This window comes from Eptatretus burgeri, chromosome 5 (assembly GCF_056783735.1).
Source record: "Eptatretus burgeri isolate ZD-2024b chromosome 5, Ebu_testis_v1, whole genome shotgun sequence".
In the NCBI taxonomy this organism is placed as follows: Eukaryota; Metazoa; Chordata; class Myxini; order Myxiniformes; family Myxinidae; genus Eptatretus; species Eptatretus burgeri.
In genome coordinates this window covers 94,609,127-94,627,087 of record NC_140965.1, presented here as the reverse complement: position 1 = coordinate 94,627,087, position 17,961 = coordinate 94,609,127, and the positions used below count along the sequence as shown (strand labels likewise).

The 17,961-nt window shown below is 42.6% G+C and overlaps 1 protein-coding gene across 15 annotated transcripts in view; it reads right to left on the bottom strand.

Moving 5' to 3' along the window:
- The window catches only part of ZMIZ1 (zinc finger MIZ-type containing 1), a 229,775-nt gene that overhangs the window by 100,071 nt on the left and 111,743 nt on the right, over nt 1-17,961 (bottom strand). The window contains exon 1 of one of the 15 annotated variants that reach the window (XM_085882962.1): nt 3,068-3,222. The exons of 12 other annotated variants lie outside the window; for them this stretch is intronic. The gene's annotated coding sequence lies outside the window, so the exon portion shown is untranslated. 2 more of the 15 variants (XM_085882964.1, XM_085882963.1) reach the window with 2 other exon arrangements.

The window sequence follows — 17,961 nt, the reverse complement described above, 5'->3', positions numbered from 1 at the left end:
CTGAGTTAATACTTGGTGGAAACACCTTTGACACCAATTACAGCTGTAAGTCTGTTAGGATAGGTATCCACCAACTTTGCACACCTTGATTGGGCAATATTTGCCCATTATTCTGTACAAAACTGTTCAAGCTCAGTCAAGTTGTGTGGGGAGCGTTGATGGACAGAAATCTTCAAGTCATGCCACAGATTTTCGATTGGATTTAGGTCGGGGCTCTGACTGGGCTACTCATGGACATTTATCTTTTTATTCCTGAGCCACTCCAGTGTAGCTTTGGCTGTGTGCTTTGGGTGAACAAAGCTGCGTTCTTTGGCTTTGTTGTCATGCTGAAAGGTGAACTTCCGTCCCAAATCCAGCTTTCTTGCATAGGGCAGTAGGTTAACCTATTTTGCTTCATCCATTTTCCCTTCAGTCCTGACAAGTGCTCCAGTCCCTGCTGATGAGAAACATCTCCATAACATGATGCCACCACCACCATGCTTCACAGTAAGGATGGTGTTCTTTGTGTGATGTGCTGTGTCGGGTTTGCACCAAACGTAACATTTTGCATTTAGGCCATTAAGTTCCATCCTGGTTTTGTAAGACCACAAAATTATTTGTCATGTGACTTCAGAATCTCCAGAACGGGTTTTTTTGCATACCTTAAAAGGGACTCAAGGTGGGCATTTTTGAGTAATGGCTTCTTCCTTGCCACCCTACCGTACAGGCCAGACTTGTGGAGTGTTTGGGATATTGTTGTCACTTGCACACAGTGACCAGCTTTGCCATGAAGGTATGGAGCTCTTTCAAAGTTGCCATTGGCCTCTTGGTGGCCTCTCTGATCAGTCTCGTCCTTGATTTGTAATCCCGTTTTGAGGGACGGTCTGATCTCAGCAGGGTCTTGGTGGTACCATACGCCTTCCACTTCTTAATGATGTCTTGACTGTGCTCCAAGGCATATTTGGCCTTTGAAATATTTTTATACCCATCCCATGACCTGTGCCTTTCCACTTTATCCTGGAGGTCTTTTGAAAGCTCCTTGGTTCTCATGGTTGAGTCTTTGCTGTGAAATGCACTACCCAGGAGAGGAACCCTACAGGAACAGCTGATTTTATTCTGAAATAATCAGAATCACTACAATTTAACACAGGTGGAGACCAATTAACGTGTGATTTTGAAGGTGATTGGTTACACCAGAGATGATTTACAATGGCTATTCTAAGGTGGGTGGACACTTATCCAACCAAGATATTCTAGTTTTGTATTTTTAATTAATTTCCTGAAATTTGTAGAATTTGCTTTTCACTTGGAAGTTGTGGGTTACGATGTGTAAATAAAAGTAGAAAAAGTCTGATTTAATGAACTTTAATTCCAGGATACAAGGCAACAAAAGGTGAAAATTTTGAAAGGAGATGTACACTTCATATAGGCACTGTAAGAACCTGCAGACGCAAACATGGTTAGCTTACTACTCCACTCAAAACTGCGGTTGGGAGCTGCAGTAATATATCCTTAAAACATGACAAACTAGAATGGCACTCGGCAGAGCAGACACCTCCATCAGGCTGAACAGTTTACGTTTTCTATACCAATGATAAGCCGGATCTGGATCTGGACCTTAATAAAATTCTAATCAGCTTGTTCTCGTCACCTACCCAACTCATCCACCTAGTTATGATATAATCTGCCCACAACTTTTTGAGATATCGTGCTACATATCATTTTTGGCCCAATCTCTCAATGGTGAAAAATAACTTTAAAAAATTATAGTTTCCAGAACTGGATCCAGATCTTCACCAAAATCAAATCAATATGTCCTTGTCACACACATCCACAAAGTTTTGTTTGAATCCGCCCATACCATTTTGAGATATCCTACTCACAGATATAAAAACACGAGTGAAAACATCACCTGCGTCCACCTTTGGTGGCAGAGGTAATAACACGTCCTTTCTTTGATAGCTTACTGTGAAGTTATCATAAGTGCACGCAGGTCATCAGAAAAAGGGTTAACAAAGCATCAAAGAGATGAGCATACATTTGATACAAATTAAAATACAGAAACAGCAGCCTGATGGAACAACAAATAATTACTTTGCACTTTCGCTCAAATTGAATAAGGTGTCTTTGTCCACCCGTACCACAAATAGGGTGAAATGCCGACGTAAAAGTGCCAAGGACAATTACAGCTGTCTACCATCAGTGTTTGCAAATGCAGTATCACTGCAGTGATACATGGTTTCACAGCAACAAGACATCACCTTACCTTATCGAGTTTCCTGGAAAAGGTTGGTCATGTTTGCACCCAGCCAATGATTCTGTCCCTTTACTCCTCCAACACCTTTTAGAGCAAACATTTTTGAAAGTGATTGTGGAAGGCAGGCCAAATCTGCTACAGGATAACCAACTCCGAATAAAATGATAATTGAGCTGTAGGATAGTGCGGGAAAAAATTCCATTGAATGAGAACAGAGATTCAGCCTTGTCATGCTATACTCCTCATGGTCCAGCAAACAGTAGCTTGCCACCATCCACTTTTAACATAGTAAGAAGTACACTGGTATTCTTGGTTGGGGGAAACCCCCGACTTTGAACACATTTCAGGAAAAAATACAAAGTAAAAGAATCAACATGTATATCGATTACACATATATATATATATATATATATATATATATATATATATATATATATATATATATATATATACAGTATATATATACAGTAAATATACAGTATATATACATATATATAGATATAGATATATATAGATATATATAGATATAGATATATACATAAACAAATCAAAGCATATTCCAGGCAAAACCAAACAGACAATGGGAAATACAAAATGCATATATCCAATATCCATACAAGGCAATGGCTGTCCTTGTTGCTTCGGTTTTCAAGCTATCGCTCATTGGAAGGGATGGCACAAATTAAGCGAGCTACCTTTCTTGCAGCACTCATCCTCATCCTCATCATAATGGCAATACAATCATGGGGATGGCATGTTCACATCCTTTTTGACGAATCACAAGATTGATGCAGAAGGCACACACAGACGTCATCGCACATTGCCGCTCACCTCCTCGTCACAATATCACCCAGCACAGTTTTGGTCCAAAATTTTGCCCACCCCTCCCCCATGTCTTTGTCTAACAGGCCTGACCCCGACCCTAGGCCGCTATGGAGCTGAGTGGTCGCCAGGCACATATGCTGTACGCACACAGACGTGACGACGTCTGCCTCTCCCCTCCCTCCTCCATCCCTATCTTCCCACGCACAGCGCACCTACTAGCCAGTCACAGCTGCTTCATTTGCCCTCCCTCCATTTTCTTATTCACCCTCTCCCCCACAACGCACTTCTTACATTCTCTCTTTCCCCTCCTCTCCTTTCATGCTCGTCCCACCCTCTCCCCCGTAGTTATCCCCTCCTCTCTATCTCCCTCCCAAATCTCTGGCTCGTTTCTCCATCCCTCTCCCAAACAGATCTGGCTCCATTTTCCCAAACCTATTCGACAACTGCGTTTGTCTCCTCCCTCAGCCGCACTATCATACCATTTTAACCAGGATCGAATTGAGCAATGTGGAAATGTACTGTTTCAATGACGTGTGTAAGCGACAGGGAAGGAGAAAGGTGGCGGTGAAGGGGAGATGAAGAAGCAGGAGGAGGATGAAGAAAAGGAGGACGAGGAGAACACCAGCATAGCAGCGTATACACAAAGACATGGCAGAGGAAGGGGAGGAGGAAAGGTGATGACAGCCATGTGACAAAATAGAGACGAAGAAGAAGAAAAATATAGATTCGTTGGCAAGAGAGAAAATAGAACCTGCAGACTTAACACTATCACTTTAAGTGACTCAAATTTATTAATATAAATTACTCAAAGCTGTCATCCTGCGGGTAGTGACAGAGTTGCAGTGAGGGTTGGTTGAGATTAAAGACGTGTAGTCAGTAGTATATGGCAGACAGAAACTGGAAAGTTTTATGTATATTAACATTATAGATTTGAGGAAGGCCTCGGTGTAGGCATCTGCACTCAAAAAGGTAACATTTTGTTTGTGAGTAAGGTAAGTCCCAAAGCAAAGCTCCACTTACTGACATCACACAGAAACCGGTCTGAACAATTATTGAGAAATGGGCCTGGCAAGTCTGTCAGAACACAATTCAAGGGGTGCTGCTTTGGCAGTGAGTGATATGACATCGACGTCAAACACTCAGCAAGCTTATGTCTCAAACGTCATCGGATGGATATCTTCCTTCAACACATTTGATCATGGCAGCCATACTGGCTGAGAGGGCTCGTGACTGCCAGACGACACAGAGTTGCGTCAATTTCTGTGACAGGCCTCAAAGAACAAGTGACACATTTTTGTACACATGCACTAAGGTTACATATAATATTACATTATTTTACATTTTTATTCCAGAATGGAACTGTGCAAGCTTGATGAATGTTGTGTGCATGTTTCACTGCTGGTATGACAAAACTGTTATAAATGGCATTTTTTAACTCAACTTCCCCAACCCCCCCCCCCGCCCCACCCCATATTTCCGCAGGGCGCTCAAGGTCCACCAGCAAACCCCTGCTGGTAAAACTACCAAAATCACGAATCACCTTCATTCTTTCATTCCTCTTTTTTTCCACCTTTGGAATAAACTCCCCCATTCTTTTCAATCCCATTCTTCCCTCCAGGCCTATCAAAACAGTTGTTCACCACCACTTCTTATCTTCCCCGATCCAAAACCATGATCTTTTGTACCCCGGTTAATTCCACCCCAAACCCACCTCCTTCAAATTGCCTGCTTTCCTTCCTGAAAGTCCCTGTAGTGTCCCCATCTTGTATTCCCCATGTTCCCCGCCCCATCCCTCTCCCTTGCACAGATCTCCTAAATGTCTCTGTTCCCCACTGTTTTGTCCTTCCCTCTCCCGCCCCTCTCGTCTCCTGCTCCCCTTGTGCGTTGTGCGTTAGCTCTCATACGAGCCTCGACAATGTACACACACACAAAAAAAAATTCCTGCAAAACTGTTTTTGCTGAAACCATTCTTCAAAAATCATGTTTTTATGTATTATTCCACTTTTCACATTGGTGTCAGACACGTTTATTACTATGTGACAGTCATCATTTGCTTTGGTCCAACCCAACCAGCAAAGTTTCCGTTGGATCAGCGTCGGGCTTGGGTTGGCATCGTCGTAGTTTGTCACGTATGTACATTGCCAACGGTGGCTTTTGGATGGAAAAAAAGATGGCTGTGCCAGGCTGGGAATGGAAACAAAGAGTTAAAAACTGGCTTTTCCTAACACTATACAATTACTTATCATAATAATCGAAATCGACACAATTACAATTTCTCACGACCTGCAATGCTTGGTCAGTAATGCCAGATCCTGTCTGATGTCACGTTTCCTTGATGACCATCAAGAGTCATCCATTAATTAGGTACACAAATGGTGGAGGAAAGGGGAGGGGGTCATTTTAAATCCTCTGTCTTGACATCTTGTATAAGCTGCAATACTCGTACAGAAATGCTAATATTCGCATCAATTCTCCATTATGCATGAGTTGCACTCCACAACCCATTGAGAGCACACGTCAAACAAGCAAAGTTGCATGAATTCACAAAACTAATAGTTTGAGAGAGTTAATGCAATAAAGATTTTCTGGACACAAAATGGGATATATCGATAAGCCAAGTCACACAAATTAACGGTATTTCTAATTGCGATGACATCGCACGTCATGGCCTAGCTTCTGTAGAGCAAATCAAATGACTGCGTCGATCGGAGGAAGACTTGTTCACTGGAACACAAAACTGACTTCACTTGTTACACAAACATAAAGGAAACTCAGTAAAAGTGATGCAGATTTTTATAAACCACTATGAACAAGGAAAGCAGGAAATTTGACACGATTCTACACCAAATTAAACTTCCCCTTTCCTTTCTAATTCTTGTAATCCAGATTTGCATGCGGCTGGCAGGATGACCTTGAGGTACGTACACTTGCCTCTAAGCTGTGGAGCCTGCGCTTGACACTCGACCCAGCTATAAACTGTCATCCCGGTGTTTCACAGGCAGGGTGATTGAATACGTGTGCTGTCCCTCGGATGAACGTTAAACTTGCCATCCCGCATTGTTATCCAATTCCCCAAAAACGTGGATTTATTCCATACATCCATTTGGCCCATACTATGTGCAGAGCATTGGTGCTGCCTAAGCAGTCTCCTTGGCTATTGGAACACAATCCTGAAAGGGTCGCCACTCCGACACAGGACACAAGCATGCTGGCACTTATTTTGCCGACCTCGGAAGGATGATAAGGCAGTCAACCCCACCTGGTATTAATTCAACAGAAAGGCGAGATTTGAACTCAGGATCCTAGGATCCCAAGCCCACCACCCTAACAATTAAGCCAACACCAGGCATGTGGATTTATTGTCTGCCAATATTCCCCTCTGCTGCTTGTTCATACAACATCATTAGAACTTGTATCAACAAAGAAAAATTAAGGAGCAGAGATTGTGAGGGTTTCTTATAAAAAATATTGTCAAAAGAAGCTGACACCTGGAGATTTTTCACAATCTACTATAGTAAATAGAGGTTGTGTGACTGTAGCTATGTCAGCAATATTCAATCATCAATTGGTCGCGGCATTGACCAATTGGGTGTGCCCGTTCTACCCTTCACTTGTTGATTGGTTGCGGCACTAACCAATTGGGTGCGCATGTTATTCCCTTCACCAGTCGATTGGTTTAGCATTGATTAATTGGGTGTGACTTTACCCAGCATCGTTATTCGTGTCTATTGTTATCACATCTACAACGGTCCATCCAGGTGGTGTGGCAAATCACACGCTTTCCTCGCCTTGTGTTTCCTCACCTCTCACAGCGGTGATTACAATATTGGTGATTATGGTGTGGCATCTTTATCACCCGCTTTCCTCACCTTGTTACTCATCCTGGTGATTACTACATTGGTTGCAGTGCTATCCTTGACAATTTTACATTTCTTTGACTCCCCAGACACTAAGGAAGGCATCCGTGTCCGGTGGGTCAAAACGGGTACTCCCAGCCAGTGGGCAGAGGTTCTCGCGAGTATGTAAAATTGTGGAAGTCAATGATACTTAGACAATGAAATGATGTCTGCTTTGAGCATCTGCCGTGCTAACAGAGACTTTCCAAATTTATTAGTGCACACAAGGCAATATATTGTTACAGTTGTGGGGGTAGATGGAGGAATTTCTTCGGAAAGTTAGGATTGAATAGAGTTGTTTGGCCCGTGGACGTGTCGGAGACATCTCGATGTAAATAATTAAGGAGGAAAACTGTGAGCTTAATTGTTACTTGTCACTACACAGGGAGTGGTGTGCTGTTAATTAGATCGGGATTAAGAATAATTTTCCCCAGTCTGCGATTGCCCCCTGTGACCTATTTCTACGTTTTTACATTTACAAGCCAACCGTGAAGGAGTTGCGTATTTATACCAACAGCAACCATAACCACAAGCAAGCCAGTTGTGCCGAGCAGGTGAGAGGCCCCGCCTTCCCGGGTTTCATGTGAGAAAGCCATGCCCCGGAGGTGAACGGTTGTTCAGCATGACATCGAGGAAAGATCGGGAGTGAACGCACGAGTTGGGAGTGAGAGACGCAAGCGGTCGAGAGAGAACATAGCTAGGAGTCGGCCTGTAAGAACAGGGCTTTACAACTGGCTTTCCTTTGAAGCGTGAAGAAGATGGCATAATTCTAGTGTTCGTGCTGAGGCGAAGTGGCTGATGTGGTAGAGTAAGACGCTGGCCATTGGCTCTTGGTTGGTTTATGAGAGACCGACCTTAAAGCCTAGTGTATATCACCGAAGCGATGGTGCCATTCTGCAAAGCCGCGGCGTCGGTGAGGACGATCGACACAAGAAGCTGCACGGCGGTCTCTGAGCCGTGGCGTTGAATATCGCCTCACGAATTGCCTGACGTATATTTCCCGCTCCGAGAGAGTGGCATGGCACCATTTTGGGCGCATCTACACATGTAGGATGAAGTGACTCGATTCCAAGTTCCACAAAGACCATCTCTCGACCAAGCCAAGTGCCAGAATAAAGGGAGAATTTGCTTTTCTTTTGTTTCCCCTTATCTGTATTTACGTCAGTGTGAAGAGACGCCTTGACTTTAGGTTTAATTTACTCCAGGTTATTATTATTATTATTACATTTTGAATTACCCTTGTAAATATTTCTTTTGACAATAAATCCCCACATATATTTTAAGTTGCGGTGTCCATGTATTTGTCGTGGGGATCGAGTATAACCCCTTGTGCTGTGCATTCATCTGTGTTCCATCGCTCCGCCAGTGCCGATTGCCCCTTCCGCGTGCGACAAAATCTTTGAGGATCAACATGTCTGCCTCCTCAGGAAAACCGCTCGACTAGCCGGGCTGGCTGGTGTTAACCGGCATCCACCACAATAGGGTACGGGGGATTAACTTAACCGCCAGACCCACGCCAACATTAACATAAACAGTTTTGCTTACCATATTTTAAGAATGTGCAATCATTATGGTTTTATCAAAGGGTGACCAGACTGGTTTGTAGCGACGAGAAATTATAGTAGCAAGTAAAGATAGTGGTAAGGATAGTAGTAGGCCAGCCAACATGGAATATTACACTTTTTGGGGCATTGTGTGTTAATAGCAGGCATCCATGCCAGATCAATGAGTCATGAGGATAAAGAAAAAGGTGTGGGTGGATGCCACCCTGGATTCTCAATCTTTAGGTCATTTTCAAGGTCATAAAGGTAAAAATGGCAAAAAAATGACAAAATGATCATTTTTTCCTGTATTTTGGCAGGATTAAAACATTTTTTGGTGCCAATATCTTTATGCATTCTTCTGTTTCATGTTTTCATACACAGACAACAAAAACATCATGTAAACTTTTGAATTTACATAAATGCACAACACAATGTCACGTAAAACTGCAGTTTCGAAATGCAGTAGTCCGAGTACCTATTATGGTAATCAAGTTTCCCACTGGCAGTGAACCAAGCAGAGAAATTGAAATGTTATGTCTTAGGTTACTGTCGATTAGTTCAACGACAATTTCAATGTGGCTAAATGTACTATGTGCATGTTTTATAGAAAATCTATTGCCCAGCTGGGATACAACATTCCTCCGCATCACAGCCACATGCAGAAGTGCACTTCAGTTCTTTTTTTTTTAAAGCAAGTGCACCGAGCTGTTTGGCATTTGGATTTGCACCCACAGGTCATCAGCTGAAGGCAGGCATCTGGAATTGGGGGCAGTCTTGTCCAGATAGGTACCAGGCAAGTCTTCTCCTTCATCCAGGCAGTGGTATCCCCAGGGGATGGTATCCTGATGCATTCTCGATCTGCTTGCAACCAGATCTTTGCCTGGTAATTGGCACGTTTACTGTGCAGATCCAAGGCATCTCTGGTCGGAGGCAACAAGTCAAGGCCCTTCTTGGCTTTACCAAACACATGGAATCTGGCTTGATCCACACTTGGCTGTGCAGGAACGCCATACAGATGACATACAAACTGCTCAACTTGGGCGAGTTCTCCATCGCGACCAATTCCACTGACTAGGAGTGGCTGACTCTGGAAAGTTTTCCAGCACGTCTTCGTCCCATTGCCACTGAAGGCTGAGGTTGTGTCACAACCTGTTAGTGCATGGAAACTCAGCAAGTTTTCCCCAACAGGTTGTGGCAGTTTGTCTGATACAGCATGTATTGGGTAGCACTTCCGCTTCTTTGATGTTCCAGTTTGAGCTGCTCTGGTTGGCATGAAGTGTAGGAGAAGCAGCAAAACATCTGTGTCACTGCACATGACCAGCAACCTTTCATATCCTTCACTGACTGCCTCACATGACTTTATATGTCCATAAAGCAATGTATCACAGTGGTGAGTGTATCATTGTCATCTGCTGGTGCTTGAAGTATGGGAAGCATCCCTGCTGTTGTTACAGGAGGGTCAGAGAAACTGATGGCTTCATCAAGTGCTCCCCAGGCAGGAACGGACTGATCATCTTCACCATCATGCATCCGTGACACAACCCAGGCCAAATCTTTGGCGTGGGCCTTCTCTCTTTCATCATCTTGAGCATTGCTGAACCATTCCATCTCAATCTTCTTCTGTCCACTGAAAGATGGTGAGGGTTTCTGCCCTGATGCCAAGGTAGCCTGGTCAAGCCTTTGAAACTCATGCAAAGCACCAGGCCTTATAGCTCTTGATCTTAAGAGGCCCTTTCCACGTGCAGTATCTTCTCTTTGTTCTGGAGGTGGACCTCTCTGCCAGACCATCATCTGCGTGCAGTGGAACGTATTCTTTCCATCAAGAGTTGCTTCAAGCACATCGATGTTGTCACAGGAACAGTGGATCATCCGCTTCTTGACAATGTTGTCTGGGACATAGACATAACCGTTCTTGGCAAACCTGTCCAGTATTTCATTAGCTATGTTTGTGTCAAACCTTCGAACAGTGTCAATGCCTATGGTGTGGTTGGCTGCTTGGAACAGGTCAACAAGAGCCTCAGAGGAGTAGCCTGGTGGAGAGCGAGCCCAAGACCAATGTGCTTTGGTGTCAACTTCCGTTTATGGGACACCCCATAAACAATGTCTTGGGCAATACTGCACACAGTCTGTTTGATGGTATTGTCTTCATCTCTTTCCTCATGAAGGTTATTTATGCCCCCGAAGAGCAAGCGAAGGAACATATGCAAGCTCTCTGGAATCACTTGATCAACATGCTCTTGATCAAGTCCATGCCATGTGCTCGAGTGACCTGGTGTGTCGAGCAGATCCTGCCTGACTCTGAGGGCAACGTGCACCGTCTCTTGAAAGATGTTGCCTTGTGTAAACTTGAGTGTTCCACCGTCTTCATCTTCAGTTGACTCCAATTCCGATGAGAAGATTCCATGCTCTATGGATTTGGTCAGTGTTCTGGAGATCAAGAAATCTGACTCGTCACCAGGGTACATCAGGAGTGATCCCCTGGATAGAGGTTTCACATAACTGGCCTTTGGTCCAACGAGCTCTTGAACCACTTCATTGAAAGTTGTTCTCCTGGACTGGTATTTTGGTGGTACACATTTACCCATTTCACTGCTCCTCCTCTCGTATCTGTCATATACGTCGCTCATGTCATACACGTGACCACGAGACAAACCTACACACAAGTCTCTGCATATCATCATCATGCACTCATCCTCCACTGGCTGTTGTGATTCTCTGGCTGATCCTGGTCTTGCAGAGTGTCTGTCAAAGGATACCACACAAGCAAGATGATAGCAACCTTCAGCTGCTATCAGGTCGCTGACTCCTGACAATCTTGAACTCATCACCGGGTGAAGTTTGGAACGCTCAATCAATTCTGCAGACTTCTCCAGAGTTTCCACCCTGTGAACTTTTCTTTTGCCCTCTTCTTGGCAAAACATGCATAGGGACCAATTCATTGATTTTGAGTGCTTCGTCGGGTGGGTACTGAAGTAGTGCTGGAGCATGGATCAAGACCATGATGGGATGCTAGCTGTGCTGATGACTGGCACTGTTTCTTTAGTCTGCTGAGCTTGCTTTCAGAGGTGAATGTGGAGTAGCAGGTTTTGTGCCGCCACCTGCGTTCCATTGCATGGAATTCTTCCTCTGAAAGCACCTCAAGTCTCTCAAGGATGTCTACATTGGTGGTGTCACCCAGTTTTCACCTCTGATCAGCGACTGTCCTTGTTCTGTTTTTTCTTTCTGTGGATGCCGTGTGGAGGTCACCTGAACTGCTCTGACAAAAAAAGGCATGAGAGCTTGTCTGTGTCTTTTGCTCTCTCTTTTACGCTTAATAATTGATACAGGGACAATGGCTGGCTACTATACCACTGCTTTCAAACTGTGGAAGTTTCTAGCGATCTGAAAATACAGTGTACACAGTGGTTATAACCATGTAACAACGATCAATAAGAACACCTAGCACACCACTATATACACTACATCTGGTACATATTTGGCAGGAAGACTGCCTATCTCTAACTGGAAATAAAATAACAACATGTTCATGGTGTGCAAGTTCTGGTAGTACTGAGAACAAAGTGACATTGGACATGGTAAAATACCCATAAGAATATAACAGAAAAAATGGCAATGTTTGCCTTTCATTGTCTTAAAACTCTATAAATTAAGGTATATTTTCAGTATAAGCATTCACAATGCAAATATGCACTTGCTACAATATACAAGCTTTGGTTTTAGTGATATGTTCAATAAAATTGGCACCGGTTTCATCAAAATAGGCAAAACCCCAAAATCGACCGGCAATGACCTTGGTGACCTTCAAAATGACCTTGAAATTGAAATTTGGCGATGGTATCCACCCACATTCTTTTTACCTTGCCACAGTGGAATGAACCAACATGGATGCCTGCTATTAACAAGCGATGCCGCAAAAAAAAATTCTAGGGGACTTTTCGATTTTTGGCTGGTCTACTATAGATAGTGGTAACAACAGCGATAAGGAAGGACACCTTGAAACAGTTTTGACTCCATGAAATGGTTTTCATGCCCCCCACCCCCACTTCATGGGTGAAAAATATTTCCAGCTTTTCAGTTCTGAAATGGACACTTGGCTCTCTTGCGCATATATTCAGTCAAACTGAGTGACAATCTCCAAATATTTACACGCATTACCATTTGTTAACAATGTTCAGATTCATGACCAGAACTCGACGAAGCAGATATGAATAGGAAAACTATCTCTCAATGGTGAAGAACCAGTTTTAAAATTCTCAGATCCAGATCCTCACAAAAATCGAATCAGTTCATCCTTGTCACACACCAAACTTGTCCACCAAGTTTCGTCGTGCTTTTTGTGATATCATGCTATGTATCATTTTTGGCCCGATCTCTCAATGGTGAAGAATCACTTGAGAAATTAAAAAAAATTCTCGTATGCGGAACCAGACCTTCACCAAAATCGAATCACTTCGTCCTTGTCACACACCCAACATGTCCACCTAGTTTCGTCTGAATCCTTTGATAACTTTTTCAGATATCCTGCTTGCAGAGAGACAGACAGACAAACAAAATGAAAACATAACCTCCATCCACCCTCGGCGGCGAATGTAATTAGTATCACAAATTCGTTACGCGTATTGTGCAAGTAAATGTCAAGCCAAGTAGGTGAAACATGTGAATGAACCACAGGGGTTTGTGAAACTTGGAATGAAGTTTGTTTGACTTCAGAAAGTTCATTCACTTCCTTAACTCCAACAAAAAAATTAAAATACATTGCATATTATAAACAATACAACCACTAAAAGATCAGCAAGATGTCGTCTCGTTAAAGAGCTTCAAATCTGCTGAGGATATGCACATTGTGCAGAAAAAGTAGTTTTAGGGAATTAATTTGTTGATGTACAAATAGTATCAAAGTTGAGCCTTCATGAAGGGAAAAAAAGAAATGTGGAAATGTGCTCACTTGGTGTGTACTGGTGCCAGGAGATGTCCGTATGTCTCTGTAATTTGTCGTTTGATGCCAATATGCTGGTGTTTTATCAACGGGGAAGCTAAATTGAGGAATTTATTGACGAGACAAGAAAGAGAAGGGAATAAGATAGGAGAGAGAGAAAAAGGGTACAAGGGAGAGTGGGATGTGTGGAGAGATAAGGGAAAGAAGTTTGGGAGGAGGTTGGAGTAAGTGGAGGGAAAGGAAAGGTCATGTATGAAGAAGACGAGAACAAAGACTTGGTACAGCCTGATTGACCTCTCAGGTGTTTCCCCCCTTAAGATGCAATGGCACCACTGGAAGCATTTACAATAATTAAAGGAATGGATAAAGCAACTGCAGAAAGTATTTCACATTCCGTAATACTGACATGGCAGTGAAGAATGACGAAAAAGAAAAGACAAAGAATAAATAATTCAATATGTGCTAAAATAATGAAACCATGATGTTTCTTGATTTTTACCTGTGTCACTTGATATGGACAGAGGTTATGCATTCACCCCTATTTGTTTGTCTGCGAGCAGGATATCTCAAAAAGTTATGGACAGATTTGGACAAAACTTGGACAGGTTAGGTGTGCGACAAGAACAAATTGAATTAAATTCTGGTGAAAATCAGAATCTGGATCTGAGAATTTTTAGGTGATTCTTCACCATAAAGAGATCAGGCAAAAAAAAAAAACAATATAAAGTACGATATCTCAAAAATTTGTGGACAACTTTTGACAAAACGAGGTGAACGAGTTGGTTAGGGGACGTAAACGAGCCAATTTGATTTTGATTCAGGTCCGGATGCAGATCCGACCTATCAGTGAGATACAAAAAGTAAAGTGTTCAGTCTGGCGGAGGTATGCGCTCTACCGAGTGCCGTTCTGGTTACCCAAAAGGCGGGGTTAAAAGAAAAAAATTTACTTTGGTCTGTCCGTCCTAAAACATCAGTTTATGATCGGGGAAGAACTTAATTTCAATTGAATGTTATATTTTGAACACAAATCGGAAAATGAACCTTCAGTTTAGCAGTACTTCGGCTCTGACTTTGTCCCGAGGCCATTCAATAATCACGTAACGCATTTTTTGCCCAATAATCTGACACCTGTAACGCTCCGTAACACTTCAACAGATACCCCCTAAAATATTATGTAACGCTCGATGAAAACACCCCCTCCCCCCTATTTCATACCTTAATCCCAGGATGCTATTTAGCCCGTTGTGTTTTTTCAGTTACTATGAACGATATTTTTTAAAAGTAAAGGCAGTACAGGGAATCGTCAATAAGACCAGGCAGCAGTTGGAATCCCTGTCATGACATTGTCGAACTAATTGCTCGAAGTGATGTAATCATTTTGAAATGTGTTCAATCGTTTTCATTTGAAAATTAAATTAAGTGTCTGTGGAAAAAGCAATGACGGAATTTAAATAAAGCGATTTGATTTTCATTCATGAATTGAATAAGTCCATCATTATATACTTGCATCTTTAAATTAAGGGTGCCTGGAATTTAGTTGTCATTGATAGATTTAGCGTTATGCAACAGCACTGGAAATACACCCTACCCCCCCCACCCCCGTAGCACTGAAACGGTTGGACATACACCGCACCCCACCCCCTCCCCCCATGCATTACATAATTTTTGAATGGCCCCATGCACAGAGAGAGGCGAGATAAAAAAAAATTCCTGTCTGCCTGCCTGGCAGTCAAACAAAATTTAAAATCATTCATAACAGGAAACTTACTGTTTTTAAGGAAGTCATAAAGGACCAAACAGGCACGGAGAATGAATGTAATATGTTCAATAAGGTGGTGTAAAAGCCACTGCATCAATGGAGGACGGTAAACTTTCGGAATTGTATTATATTAACTCTCGAGTTATTACATCTATCTATAATTCCAGCAGTGTGTGTGTGTGTGTGTGTGTGTGTGTGTGTGTGTGTGTGTGTGTGTGTGTGTGTGTGTGTGTGTGTGTGTGTGTGTGTGTGTGTGTGTGTGTGTGTGTGTGTGTGTGTGTGTCCGCTGTTTCTCGACAACCTCTGGTCCGATCTAATTGAAACTTGCCAGGTATATTGCTGGGGACCTGAGGATGTGCCTTTTCAAGGTGTGATATTAATCGGACAAGTGCTTCCCAAGTTATGGCCATTTATTTACCAACCATTGACAAGACACGTTGCTGCGTGGGCGTGGCTGATGGGGAAGAGATCCACAGCCGCGTTCCCCATTACGGGTTACAACGTACGGACTTCCGGATAATGATGACTTTGTGTATTCTAATAATTTCTCGATTTCTTATGCGCATTTATTATATAGATAAACACAATGCCACAATCCAGTCGTCGTTTACGAGAGCAAAGGAACGGCCTGTGTAGTTGTTTAAAAAAAAATTTTTTTTTTGCACGTACGTTTTTTTTTTTTTTTCCTCTCTCTTCTCTTCTCTTTGTGTTTTTCCTTGCGATGACATTGTGAAAAGGCAATTGGCGCTAATTGAATAACTGGCCATTAAAACTAAATTGCGAATAATCGTAACTGCGATAGTCGAACTTCCGGGCCACGCACGTACGGGCACGCAAGAGCGAAGGAACGGCCTGTGTGGTTGTTGTTTCTGGCTCGCGGTTTGAAAGTTTGTTTTTTTTTTCACGTACGACTACGCACGTACGGGCACGTACTAGTGTTTTCAAATGCTCAGTAATATCAAGCATCATACCCATACAGCCAAAGTTGGTAATACCAGGGCATAACACCAGAGTGGATGAATAATAAAATTAATTACCATAAATTCTTGACCAATTTGAAGGCAAAGAGTGTAAATTCACCAAATGGTCAAAGTCTTTTACCTCAATGGGTACGCTGCACTGTGGAGAGGACATCGAGACAGCAATCCCATCCAACAGAACTTTGCTCGTAGACATTAAAGATTATATAATACCTTTCAAAAGGAGATTTGAGCTTGTAGCCTAGGAAAAGTAAAATTAATTAATTCCTGCCCTCATTTACAGGGCTCATTCCAGCAAGGTCATTACATAAGCATCTATGAATCACGTTTGACAAGATCAAGAATATCGGTCTTAGACAGCACTCTCTCCGTCTCAAAGGTTCATCAGCAAGACAAATAAAGGAAATAATTGTTTAAAGTTTGTGCAAAAACCCTGTAAACCTGAAAGACATCATCAAAGTAAGGGTGCTGAAACTACAAGAACCACAACTGGCAAAGACGGAGATAATACAAAGCAGCAGGATAATACAACTTAAGAGAACAAGTAAACATAGAAAGAAAGGCTAACGATCAGAATGACCAGGGAAGATAAACACGCATCAGTAGTTCGGATTCGACCTGAACAAAAGGCAGGGTAATGAATGTAGATTAGTTCAGGTCAAATTTGAAGCACCCACGTATGTCAAGCCCATTGAATGAGTGGATTAACCGCTCACAACAGTGAAGAAGTTTAAAGGAAACTCAATAACCGCCAAGAGGTAATGAGAGTGAAGGAGTCCCGATTTGTGGGTAAGACTACAAGGCAGAATAATCATTAACTGTGATATTCTCGTGTGGATTGAATGGTTTATTTTAAATGCAGGTCAGTCGGTTGTTGTGTTGTGTTCTGTTATGTTGCTCATTATGTCCGTCACTTGCATTATGTTGCTTCGGTTCCCTTTTTTAACTCAACACGGGAGACTTCATGCCTTTCCTTCCATTCCTCACAATAAAAACAACAACAAAATATTCCTTGTGCTGCCGCGTTTGGCGCCGGAGCAGTTTCCTCGTCTCTTGCTGCCCCCTGAGTCGTTTGACGATTGACCTAGGACAGGATGGCTTGGTAAAGAAAAGGAAGACAAACAGGTATAACAAGACAAACAAAATTAATGAGAGTAGAAAAGAACATCGATAAACTAGCAGGGCGACATCAAATGGTGGTGAGCAGCTGTCTTTATAAAGACTGGAGGGAAGGGTAGTTTTGGACGAGTACAGAGAGGCAGTTCCAATTGAAAAAAGAGAAGACAGAGAGAGAGGGAGAGAGAGACAAAGGAGGTGAAAAGTAAGCATCGATTATGGAAGATGGATGAAAAAGGGCAGGTGACTGGATGAATGTGTGACCGAGGCCTAAATTGCCAAGAAGGGCAAGAACATATGAGAGGCAGCAGAAAACCAAAAGGATGTAAACTTGTGTGATGACAAAGGGGTAGGCCCATTGCCTTGGTCTCCTGATGGGTACTGCCAATAATGCTCAGAGCTTTGGGTTCCAAATGAGTGAAAGACTGGATGGAGGAACCCTTGGCCATAAGATCAGAGTGATGTGCAATTGACCATCGTACAAATGCTTTTAAAGTTATGACAGAGAAGTGTTGAGGATGCCAGTTTGTATGAAATGTTAACTTAATCCAAATAAGCATTATTTAAATTAGGTTTCCAGATGATAAGTAAAGGACAACCAAGCAACCTGGTGAATCCCTTTGAGGAAATACACAATTATACGAACAATATCGGTCCCACGAACTTCTA